The sequence below is a fragment of the Oreochromis niloticus genome, linkage group LG6 (genome assembly GCF_001858045.2).
Source record: "Oreochromis niloticus isolate F11D_XX linkage group LG6, O_niloticus_UMD_NMBU, whole genome shotgun sequence".
Classification (NCBI taxonomy): domain Eukaryota; kingdom Metazoa; phylum Chordata; class Actinopteri; order Cichliformes; family Cichlidae; genus Oreochromis; species Oreochromis niloticus.
The window spans coordinates 26453969-26466892 of record NC_031971.2 but is presented as its reverse complement, the minus strand read 5'-3'; positions in this window follow the sequence as shown (position 1 = coordinate 26466892).

The following is a 12924-nucleotide window of genomic DNA, read 5'->3' as shown; positions in this document are numbered from 1 at the left end:
GCTAATGTTAAATGTACTGGTGTATAAATGCACAGAGAGTGAAAAGCCTAATATTAAAAGCAGAGAGTATTTGTCGCTCAAATCCAGACTGGGAGCTCGTTCCATATAAGATGGACATGAAAGCTGAAATAAGCCTGATGTCCATGAGCAAAGTATTCGGTTAGGATGGGAGATCTGAAGATATGATGGGGCTTGATTATTCAAGATTTTGTATCTGAGAAGGATTCGAAATTCAGTTTTAAATTTAATAGGGAGCTAAGAAGATGAGCCAATATTTCCTAGTCACAGTTGCTACTCTTGCTGCAGAGTTCAGAGAGATTTTAGAACAACCTGATAATGATGAATTACAATAGTCGAGCCTAGATGTAATTAATGTATGAAATCACTTTTGATTGTCACTCTCAGACAGGATGTTTATAATTTAAAGAGCATATTCTGATCATAATGACTCCAAGATTCATCTCAGTGTTATTTTTCAATTTTTCAATACTTAATAATAAGTTAACATTTAGGGAATGCTTGACTCAACATTTTTGTCAGTGCTTTCAGAAAGACATCTACTGTGTTTAATCCATTACAGTAAATTTAAATGTTATGATCAGACAAAAGAGGGAAATACTGTTAAATGTTCCGTTCCACCCAGGATGTGAGTGGGCATTATGGCGTCTGTGAAGGGATCTCAAAACTGGATTACAGATGGCATACAGTTAGTGTTGTAAGCCACCGCCTCTGTTCAAAGATGGTCATTCACAGTGCTCTTGGGGACACTCCCATAGGGCTTAAAAACCCGGGACTCTCCACCAATTGCTCTTAGAACTGACGAAGCTTCTTGGAAGAGAGGTGAAACATCTCCTAGAAACCTAAAGAAGTCCCGACGCTTTTCTTTCCAAGCTCCTTAGACTATGATGACCTTCACAGACATCTGTATAAATTAATTTGTTGATCAATTATTAATTCATATACTAACAGGGACTTAGAAGAGAGAGACCTAATGTTTAATAATCCACATTTCACTCCATGATTAACTTTTGTATATGAAGAAGATTCCCCATTTACATGCACAAATTAGAATCTAGTGGATTGATATGATGCAGTTCCTTTACTATCTAATATATGTTCTTACCAAAATTTTAAAACGGTAAAACATCGATGTATAGTGAAATAACGATATCAAACACTGCACTGACATCTGGGAGGACAAGAACAAAAACGAGTCCACAATTCAAGGTCATGAGAAAATAATTTGAAACCTCCACAGCTTCTGTGCTATGATGCACTCTAAACCCTGATTGAAGCTAAATAAACCACTCTTTTGCAAAGGATCAGTAAACTGTTTGACAGCTACTCTTTTAAGAAGTTTTGAAATAATAGGTTACAAAGCACTCTATAATTAGCTGAGATGACTCTATACTGTGTTCTCTGCATCTGTTCCATTTTTGCCCTGATCATCACCTGCATGTATGTATATATCTATTTGCTTAGCACTTTTAATTTTTATTTTTATTTAAGTTTTTTTTTTTCAATTTGTTTCGCACTAAGTACTGAAGCAATTTCCTAATGTTGTAAACCTTCTCAACCTTTGGCAATTAAACCCTTTATGATTCTGATTCTGATAATGTAACAATGTCAAATGTTCATATTGAACTCTTTTTCTCAGTGAGCTAATGTTAGTGTTTCTTTCTTTTCCCAGTAACTACACATAAATCACAACAACATAGATCTGCTTAAAGGGAAATAAACACAGAAATAGCTTTAGTGTCAATAAAACCAGAAGGTTTTAGTCTGAAAACAGATTCAATGTGCACTAATGGCTACGATCAATTAAACTAATATCAGCTTTTGAGGCAATTCCCTAACAATATCAGCTGTTATAGGCAGATTATTATTAACTGTAATTTATTCAAAGCTAATCTAATGTAGAACTAGAATGAAAATAAAAAGCTGCAAATTAAAATTATGACTCTATCTTTTCTATCTTATTAAGCAGCTGTACACCCGCTCAATCGAAGGTTAGCTAGCATGCATAGGTGCGATGTTTGATTTGGCAGCAAGCTGTGGCTGGATTAATGTTTACTGAACAAATCAGATCTTTCAGTGTTCTAATTCATAACATGTCTTTCCGTGTTTTGACTTTAATCTGACTTTTTTTTAGTTTGTTTGGTCAGAACAAATAGAAGTACTAATGCAGCGTATAAAGCAGAGCCAGTGGGAGAAGTTAACTTACAGGCAAAGCAAGACAACTGGAGATTCACGCTACATTGAAAAATTCATTTATGTCACTGAGCATTAATAAAAACCTCATCATCTTATTAAGTTATAGGTGAATGAAAGTGAGCTACATTTATTGCTTTAGTAATGAGTACATTTCGCTCTTAAATTATGGGCAGAAAGAAAACATACCAAGCTGCACAGAATGGAAATCCTGTGTACCCAAGTATTACCTGAGTAAATACACTTAGCTCTTTCCCGTTACTACAAGTGAGAGCACAATTTTACAACTCAACTCATCGAAACTGCAATTTTAGGTCACGGCTACACATGAAGCAGGGGTGGGTCAAACACTAAAAGCGTGTACTATCTGTAAATTTCCCAGGTGACAGCACAGGAGGTGTAATTAAACACTTCATCTCTCTGCTGCACCATGGTTATTGCATGACAGATCAGATACATGACTCAGCTATTTCTGTTGTTGCCATCGCTGACTCATTTTTAACACGGTTGTGTTATTCTTCTCGGCTTTTTCAAAGAAGTTGGTAGAGGGCAGGCTTATCCATTTTAACCATTCAGTGTGAATGCAGACTCCTGGCACACTTTGTACAACAACTGTTGCTTTAGAGAGACCAATACATGAATAACTCAGTGGTAAAGCTGAGCCGTGCCTCAGCTCCTTTCACCTCCGGCATGGGGCGTATTGAACTGTTAAGGTAACAGGGGAAAATTAGAAGAGCTGAAAGGTATGACAAAACATCAATATGTGCTCTCAAGCTATGTGCCAGAGCTGTCTCCCCAGGTATTCACAACGGAGACGGAGCAGCAACAAAGGTACTGGATGAATGAAGACAGAAGCTCTTCATCTGAAGAGACCCTGCCTGTGGAAAGCCTCTAACAATCAGAATGTCAAATCTTCTGAGACCCATAATAAGACACCAAATATTACAGCAATTCCTGAGCTGTAGAATGCTTGAATACATGTCAAGTCTTATTTGAATGTGTAGTGACTAAAAGCATATGGACTGTGAGAATTCCTTTTTTTTTTTTTAACAAAATAAGCCTAAAAGTAGAGGAAATGTATCCCCATTTTATCCTCCCCAATCTGTATCATGTTTGAAGCCCCCTTCCTGTTTCTAACAATAAAAAATTGCATATGACCTGTAAATCCCATGATGACCTACACTCCATATGCGAAAGTGCAGGTTCATACTAATGTTCATGTGCATGTGTTTTTCAATATTTATTTAAGACAGCCTTTTTTTGGTCCTCAAAGGAACACTCAAACGCGCTTGTGCATTCATGCAGTTCACGGACAGCAACCAGTCATGTTTGCTTAGGTGTGTGTGCTAAAGGTAGAATTTCATTTAACTGCATGCACTTTGGGGATACTACACACCACTGTAGCCCTCACCTGCTAGACATATACAAGTACTGTGCAATACAGTACCGTCTTGAGCCACCCCTCATTTCTGTGAAGTTAAGAATGAAGTCTTAAGTAATGGTTCTTCACACTTTGCGTCTTTCAGTGGTTTTTCACTCATTTTCCATCCAGTCCTTCTACCTGATCATTTTCAGATGAATGGGGTTCTTTTTGTTGTTTTTTGAGATACACAGTTAATTGAATGATTAGAGAAATAAAGCCTATATTTAAAAAATAAATTCGTCTTTCTTGCATATATAGTTAACAAATGATCAGCATTTTTTTGTTATATAGTTGGCAGAGATAGACTTAAATTAAGCTGTTTTTAGCTGCACATGGATCACTAAAACTTCAAGTAGCCTACTTGTTGCATAAACTCTGAGAGATATTGGTAACCTTCCAGGCCTCGCCTGAATGGGCTATTGATTAACATATGTCAAAAGCCATCTTTGTGTGTTCTCTCGGCTCAGCCGCAACAATAAAACCCCTGCAAGGTGAAGCAAATAACATTTATCATCTTGGCACAAAACAATGTATTGTTGGGAAACCATGGTGTTTGGCATTCATGCAGATGTTACTTTAACACGTACCACCCACCTAAACACTGCAGATCAGCCACACTCATCAAAAGGTAAGAACTTTAAAGAACCGTGTTCCATTACCTCCCCAAATATCTCTTTTTTCTTTTTATCTCTGGTAATTTGCAGTTATTGTCATTGTCCTACTTCAATCTGCAAATTTGACACTCCACCATCCATTCTCTTCATAATCAGAAGGGCATTGCACAAGAGACAATACTGGTGGCTGATTGAAGGTTCAGTGTGTTCACAGAATAAAACCCAGATGGTCAGGTTATATTCCACTGCATCAATTTTCTTCCATCTGCCATCCACATTTAGTCTAGTAATCGTTGAAACCCAGGTATGCCTGCCTATATGGCTTTGAAACAAGGGGCTTCAATTCTCATTTGTTATTTGCTCTGAGTGCTTTAAACTTTTGCTTTCCATGATCAGATTATATCATCAATCAGATTAGATCGATCTTTTGAAAAGAAAAATGGTATGGTGAAAAACAATAAATTGAGAAAGGTACTTTATCTTAAAGTACATAGCAGGCTGAGGTGACTGTTGTTGTGATTTAGCACTATATAAATAAACCTGTAGGCAGGTTACTCTTGAAGGGGGTCACAGTCCTAAGATGACAGAGCCAATTTAAAGGCTCTTCTAAAAAGATGGCGTTTGTCACAGCAGATAATTTTTTTTTTTTTTAAAGATATTGTGATAGAACTATTTTCACTTACCATATGATGGTAGATGACTCATACTGGGTCTGCAAATTGAGATGGGAAAGTATTTATTTAAAAGTCGTATGCAGTCAGTGTTACTTTGTGCTGTGTTGCTTTTTCATTTCATCTGCACAAATTAAATGAGACAAAAATTAAATACCTTACAAAGGTGATTTTGCACAGTTATTTTCATGCTATTAATATATGTACTGTAGTGATTTTTATTTTAGCCTTGTGGCACAGAATTTGCATTAATATGTGACTAAAGGGGAATGAAGTCTATATTGACATTGCTGTAGCAGGAGAGAATGTGGGGGAGCGAATCTATAAAGTCTTTTAGGATTAGCAAACAGTCCGATTTCATTAATATATCCTGTTTATGGATAAATATTTGCAATGGTCTGTGTTCACAGGTGCACACATACACACACAGGCACACACGCCTTCGTGTTTTCATATCTTTGTGGGGACATCTAACTGACATAATGCTTTCCATAGATGCTTATCCTAACCCTAACCATCAAAAATGAATGCCTAATCCGAACCTTTAACCTAAACCTAACCATAACCTAATTGTAACTCTGATACTAAAATCATACTTTGAGTCTCAAAAATGCCTTCAAATTTGTGAGTACAGGGCTTTTGTCCCTATAAAGGCTGTTGGTCCCCACAAGTATATTAAACTTCCAATTTTTGGTCCCCACAAAGATATACAAACATGGTAAACACCTACACGCACAAGCAGACGCACAACCAGAATGCAAATGCACACTCATACCCAGGTCTCTCGCTAATGGATCAGAAGTATTTATTTGTGGCCATGTTTCATGTGCCAAATTTTACCAATTGGGTAACCTTGCACTGCATCATCCGGCCAGTGAAGCCTTCAGAAATAAGTGGGTGTGACACAAAATATGTCCACCAAATACTGCTTTTCAATACAAGTCTTCTCATGTAACTAAATAGGTCATTGAGCAGAGTGATGCATTTGGATCACAGTCACATCATGTGATAGTTCATTAGTCACAGCTTCAACCCCCAGACACATGCAGCGTCTCTCTGGCCAAAATGTATTCAGTTAGTTCACACCAAAACAAAGTTTACATACAGTATTTATCTGTTTTTCTTCTGGTGAATATTGCCATATTGATGAGAACTGCAGTGTGAAAATACCATCTGCATTGCATTGACATGTAAAATGAGGGCTAAAAAGGGATCTTAAATGAAGTCATTGATTTGGTCACTGGTCAGATTTTATTATCATTATGATAGAAATCGATAGAAGCAGGAAGGGGACTTACATGACCCAGATGTCCAAAACAAAGATGTTTACTGAAGCTCAATATTAAAAGAGAATGCTGATGTACCAACACTGCACTGAGCAGCATTTAACATCCCAGTTCTGACCTCATCCTATCTAACAGATTGGATGTGGTCAAAATGACCAAACATGGCTATTCTTCATCTTTATGACATTTTTTGTGGAAGAAAATTAATTGTTGCTTACTCCTGTGTGAGGCTTTTATGATACACCAACACTTTTAAAGGGTGTTTTAAGCAGCTTAAAAACCCAACAAAACTCGTAAAATCATAAAAACGGACATATTGATATCATGTCACTAACACACAGATTAGGTTAGATTAGACTCGATTACTTGGTGCAAAAAAATTAGCACTTAACAAATTAGTAATGCAAAATTTGTAGCAGTCCTATATATGCATGTATATTAGACATACATTTTTTTAGAAAGGTCAAGAGGGCCAGCTCTGTCCTGGACTGTCTACTGAAGTCCATTGAGCAGGCTGGGGAGGAGAGGATGTTGTCTCAGCTAACATCCATCATGGACAACACCTCCCACCCCCTGCATGAGACTGTACGAGCAGTGAGCAGCTCGTTCAGCAGTAGACTTTTACACCCACAGTGTAGGAAAGAGTGCTACCGCAGGTCATTCTTACCAGCAGCTGCCAGACTCTGTAATGCAGCTTAACATTCTTTTGGTTATCTTACTCACCAGCTTGTTTGTTTACTGTATATGCATATCTCCGTACAATTTTTCAATTGTATACATATTCTGTACATTGTCACCTGTATTTACCTGTATATACAAACTTCGGTTGCTTATATTTATAGGACCACCTTGTGTCTTCCTTTTATATTTTATTTTCCCTTGCTGTAAGAGCTCGGTAACACCGAAATTTGTCATCCGTGGGATAATAAAAGGTATTCTATTCTATTCTATTCTATTCTATTAAGTATGACATAGGCTACCATAACAACATCAGTAAAAGTGTTAATACTTCAACAATAACATGAAAGCAAGTGGACTCTTGGTAGGCTGCTTGTGTGTAGTGAGATGATATGCAAGGATTGAGGTTAGTGAATGTCTAAATGCAAATCTTGCATGTCATCTTCTTGGGATCATCCTTGACATTCTTGAAATGAGTCCCCAACATATAAATAATTACTTTTACCTTTTAGTCATCGGGACCAGTAATGTAAATGATGATGTCTGCCTGTGATACTCAGTGTCCGAGTCTCAGCCCTTTCCCTGGACTTTGAGTTATTTTTCCTTTTTGTGACCAAATGACCAGTCAACACACTTTTATCATTAACTGACATTTAGTTCAGTATAAAACAGCAGTCCTAGCTCACATGCAGAGGCACAGATATAGACACCAACAGCCAAAGAGGCGTCACAGCTACCATATCCCCTCACTGTTTTTATTTTTTTCATTTAACCCAAATCACTTAAGGTTTTTCTGTCTTGCTTTTTTTCTCCTGTTTTGACATTTGATATTTATACATGATTGATGTTAAAGGACATCCAGACCGTTCGTGAAAGAGCTTCTGTCTATGTTTGACCTTGTTTATTTAGTTCATCCATTTAGCTCACTTTGGCCCCGGTTTCCTTTAAACAACACATTAAATGTTATCTCAAAAACATTTCTTTCTACCGATTACAACTGCAATAAAATGATACTGATCTACTATGCAGATGCATACAAACGCAATCAAGTGCAGTCAAGTCTACTGCCTTTTAATGATTTCATAATTTTGGTGACATTCAAATGAGTTAACATATGGTCTGATGCATCACAAGATGTGCATCACAGGAAAATGTAAGAAAAATTGCGACAGACTGTTGATTTTTATGACCTTTATATTCACAGTCTAATGTCAAACTGATTTTCATAACGAGCTCTAGAGGCAGCTTGCAGTACTTTATAATGAACACAAGAAAAAACTGTAATTTATGCTTTGTAAAATAATACTGGAGTGAAAACCTGTAACACAGAAAAGTGCAGCATAATATTTGCAGTATTAAACAGTGATATCAAAAAACAGCAGTACATGCAGCATGATTGAAAATGACCCACATAAACAAGAGGCGAAGATTACACAGATTCTTAGTTGTCCAGTAATGATTTTGCTTTCCTGCCAGAACTAAAGAGACTGTCAAACCTTTGTTTTCACAATCAGCTCTGTTTGTATGCTCATACTGACATAAGCATCACACAAGATAACCTAAGGCTATGATGGAGACAAGTCAGTCACGCTTAGCTGAAGTCATGGAAACAGACATTTGGATTCACTTTGACACCCTCACCTCACTGACTTCGAGAATCTATAAACTGGCAGGACCGCATCTGACTTTCAGCGTTATTGTATTACTCTAATTAAAGTGATCTATTTTAACTTAAGTGCTCTGTTTTCAGACGGTGGCCAGTTGCAGGCAATGCGTTCTCAAACCATACAAATGCAATACCATTTTGCCAGATGCCACCTGTGTCTCCCTGCTACACAAAAGGTATCCTTGGGCGCTGATGTCCTGACTCAATATTGGCTTCCAGAAGATAACAGTCCCATTTAAGAGACACACTAATTCTCCATTAGGAGTGTGGCTGTGGTAAGTGGTTGGTTTGTTTCGACGCTGTAGTCCTCTCCTTTTGTGATCTGTATGCATTGCTTTTTATTCATTTGTTTCACTTTCACCTGCTTTTTATTTCCTGTTTCACTTGCTTTGGGCTCCTGATGCGAAGCCCCTTCATTTTCCCATTAGAAGTTGCGCATGCTAGTACAGAGTTTCCATGGCGACTAATAACTGCGTCAACCTATGGAAAATAATAGAGACTCAGGGACAGACAGGGTGAGGGAGGTGAAAGAGTGTAAAAAGAAAAACAAAGCTTAAATATGCAGAACGATTCCTTCTACACGCTCCATTAATGTATAAACATGGCTCTAATAAACAGAAGCCCATTGATACAACTCATTACTTTGGAGACACATTAAGGAGATTGTTTATTTATAAATTTAGTACATCTAAAAAAAATCAGATCAGTGGGGTTTTTTTCTTAGTTTGTGGTCTTTACTATAGAAAAGTGTTTGATCAATAACAAAATATTGTTGTTTGTCCTATATGCCCCATCCAGAGGATCTATTTCACTTTGTAGCAACGGCTGAAGGAAATCTACAGATGCCTGTGTTATAAATTGCTTTCTCTTTGAGCCATAACACGAATGTGGATAGGTGCACTCACCTAGGAATCACCTTGAATTTATGGTATTGTTGTTATTTTAATGACACACAGCACTGAAGCTTTTTTTTAAATAAACACTGACTTTACTTAATGTATAAAATTGTGACCTCAATTTACATGATCAACCATTAATTGTGCCAGTATACAAGAGACATGTGAGGATTAGATTTGTCACTTTATCTGTGCTTTTTGTGTGAAATCAGCAGTTTCCATCTTATTGGAGAATATGTGATATGTATGGTAATATGAGACATTATAGAAATGTGCTCTTGCTGTGTTCCATATCTGAGTAAATGTCTTTTCCCCCTATAGGCATGCTTGCATCTCTCATAATGTTTCTCCTAAAGTTACATAGGTTTTTTCTGGAGTATGAATAATTTCAGCAAACTTCACTTGTACATCTGCATCGCTCAGGAGCCGCTGTTCAAAATAAAGCCGTGAAAGTGGGAAAGATCCAGTTTGGCTTTGGTGGGTGACTTTAAAAGCCCCTCAGTGTCTACTTCAACATTATTTTAAAGTTGGTTTAAAATACATTATCCATCTTTATGCCGCATTATATACACTCACAAAACAATCTAGCTACTCTGAGGTATTTTCAGGTCTGAAGCACTTTTGTACGACTAACTGTAATTCGCTTCACTTCAGTTTTATTTATATGGTGCCAAGTCACAACAGCAGTCACCTCAAGGCACTTATATTGTAAGGTTAAGCCCTACAATAATACAGAGAAAACTGAGCAATCACACAGCAACAATAGGAAGGAAAAACTCCCTTTTAACATGATGAAACCTCTGACAGTACCAGGCTCAGGGAGGGGCGGCAATCTGCCATGACCAGTTTGGTGTGAGGGAAGGGAGACAGGAGAAAAGACACACTGTGGAAGAAAGCTACATATACACATATACACATAGGTATTCGGTTCAATATTTGAAGTGTTTCTCTTTTGTAGGTCATTTTATAGTGCATATTATAATGTATACCTCAAGCAAATTAGTTACATTTCTAATTTGACCATTTCAGTGGGTTAGAGTGAAAAGGACTTCAATGATGCTACCGGGTTACTGCACAGTAGGATGATCTTGTAAAGTCATGGGGCAGCACAGCAAGATCAAAAAACATTGTTAAAGGGAGTCATGGAGAACAACAACAACACATATAATATATATAATATATAATATTTTGTACAGGAAAATCCTCTTCTTTATCTCATTAACTTAATTTGGGAGCTCTAACACATCTGCATATTGATAACGAGCTGAATATAAACCAGTGTATTTAAGTATTGGCAGTGCTGACAACAGTCTACCCTGACTCTTACAGACACACACCTGACTACTGAGATGTGTGAAGTAGTCAGACTCGAACATCAAGGAAGGTGGTAGGGAAGCAGACTAGGCAGACATTTCAGATTTCCAAGGTGAGCAATTTATTTACAGTGAACTTAATTTAATGTAACTTAACAAAACTTCCCCCCAAATAAACTCTATTAACAAAACTCAACATAACATGGATCTGGTAACACAGCTCACCTCTCCTCTCTCCTACATCTGGTAGAGACTGGCTTTAAATAGGGCCATCAATTTCCCTCCAATTGCCCAGCTAGTACCACTCACTCAAACTGAGGGATCTAAAACTCTACACAGATGATTTAAAAACACAAAACCTCTTCACACTTCTAATATGCACATTTACACAACTAAATGGCAGTATTAACAAAAAGAAAAACATTCAACAAATTCCTTTAAACCTTAACACAAACAAAAGGAATCATCTCTATGGAAAAAGAAACCCCTCCACTTGGTTTGACCTGCTGATGTCATGTTTGACATCATCAGGATTTTAAAATGAGGAAATGCCAGGCGGGCGTTTCCCCACACCTGATCCTCATGAAGACTGAAAAGACAAACAAAGTATGAACAAATGACTTAATGTAACATAATAAAATATAAAGAAACATAACTAAGTACTTGTCTTAATTTGCAGAATATTTGATTTGCCGGCAACAGAACGCTTACACAAACAAACCCGGGATAGTGAGTGAAGCAATGTTACTTGACAAATAGCAAATCATAGCAAATACATAGAAACAGAATAATGTGTACAATGTGCAAAAAAAGGTAAACACATATGGGACAAATGGAGAGCATTGCAACTGCTCCTCCACTTTGTCACAAGATGAAAACCTGTTTCCAAAAAGGGCCTTCCTAAAGACCACAAACTTGTATTATTTACTGTGATTTAGAGAATTCAGACACAAACTATATCAACTATTTCTCCATTTTCTCTTTTTAGCTCATTTTGATGAGTGTGTGATTATTTGTTGTGGCACATATTTGTCAAAAGTTAACTAATGAGAAGTTAGACTGCAGTTGCCAGGGAACTCCTTCACTGGAGCTAAAGTTAATTTCATAAATTAAAAATATAGAAATACTGTTGATTAATTATTTGTATTTATTAAGCAAGTTATCAATAATGATTTTATTTATTATGTTATTTAGATTAAAAATGAGGACTTAAATGTAAGACAGTGAGGTAAAAGGAGGTAGATGTTGGAAATAATGAGAACAAGAGGAGCACAGATCAATGAATTCAGTATAAAAGAATCAAAGAAAAAAGAGCGAAAGGAGAGAGTGTACCAGGTATACTACTCCCACTGCATCGCACTGCTTAAGAGACCAAGGAAACAATAAAACACCACACACTGTGGAGGTGTGGCACTCGTAATGTTTTAAACAGGGAGAAATTCTTCATAGTGTATGTAATGTGTTCACAAACTTGTCACACAGAGGGTGACCTTTTGATGTGTCCTACATGGAGAATCAAGGAATCCAGCAGTGGTGGAGTGAAAAGCCTCATCATCTATGAAAAGAGATTTATTCATAGAATATCTGCTGGGATATTGATTTAGAAGCCTGCAGTGCGGTAAGTTCTTGGCTTTGCAAAGCAAAAACATTGCAGTGTGATACTGGAATAAGTCAGCTTTCTTCAGTAGATCTGCTTTTTCTTAACACAATGCAAACAGTGCTTAAAATTGTATCATGAGACATATCAGACAGAATGTCCTAATAGGTTAAGAGTAGATGTACCTAACAAACTGAAAGCCAGGTTTAATAAAGAGGACTAGATACAACAATCCTCAAATAGTACTCCTAGGTGTCGTTAGTTTTATGGGTGATTTACTAAGGTTGCACTGTTTTCTAAGCACTGGGGGAGTCAGTTCATTTCAATATCAAGTCAATATCAAAGTTTTTCAAAATCAGCATTGCTATGTTTTAACTGCCGTACACCGTAAGTCTGACATGCCTCTAAAACTGGAACAAAATGGTCTTCACTGAAAATTCATCACACTGTGTGAGATGAATGAACTTTGTCAGTTCAGAGGTACCTTTACATGTTTGCACAAAAAAACTTTTAGGTTATGTTAGGATTGTTTTCCTTCTCACGGTGCTAATAACACACAGTGGATCTCT